Source organism: Wasmannia auropunctata, unplaced genomic scaffold, assembly GCF_000956235.1.
Source record: "Wasmannia auropunctata unplaced genomic scaffold, wasmannia.A_1.0 LD336101.1, whole genome shotgun sequence".
NCBI classification, from domain to species: domain Eukaryota; kingdom Metazoa; phylum Arthropoda; class Insecta; order Hymenoptera; family Formicidae; genus Wasmannia; species Wasmannia auropunctata.
This window is the reverse complement of record NW_012026789.1, coordinates 6,200,579-6,201,147: the sequence shown is the minus strand read 5'-3', so window position 1 is coordinate 6,201,147 and position 569 is coordinate 6,200,579. Positions and strand designations below refer to the sequence as shown.

Sequence of the window (569 nt, the reverse complement as noted above, 5' to 3'; positions counted from 1 at the left end):
GGCGCTGTTAGAAATGATTAATCGGCAAAAGGGGTTGTTTATTGACCGTAAGGGTGCCTTCCGAAACATCAATCCAATCGGCTTTTTTTTCACAAGTTCTCGGCATGAATATGTTGTCGTGTGCCAAAGCGCAAATGTTACAAATCATTTTTGGGGCTGTTAGAAATTTTTAATCGGCACTAGGGGTTGTTTATTGACCGTAAGGGTGCCTTCCGAAACATCAATCCAATCGGCTTTTTTTTCACAAGCTCTCGGCATGAATATGTTGTCGTGTGCCAAAGCGCAAATGTTACAAATCATTTTTGGCGCTGTTAGAAATTTTTAAGTGGCACTAGGGGTTGTTTATCGGCCGTAAGGGTGCCTTCCGAAACATCAATCCAATTGGCCTTTTTTTCACAAGTTCTCGGCATGAATATGTTGTCGTGTGCCAAAGCGCAAATGTTACAAATCATTTTTGGCGCTGTTAGAAATTTTTAATCGGCACTAGGGGTTGTTTATCGGCCGTAAGGGTGCCTTCCGAAACATCAATACAATCGGCCTTTTTTTCACAAGCTCTCGGCATGAATATA

The 569-nt window shown here is 42.0% G+C and overlaps 1 long non-coding RNA gene across 1 annotated transcript in view; it reads left to right on the top strand.

Moving 5' to 3' along the window:
- Window positions 1-569, top strand: part of LOC105460766 — a 22,654-nt gene that overhangs the window by 21,131 nt on the left and 954 nt on the right. The gene's annotated exons all lie outside the window — the stretch shown is intronic.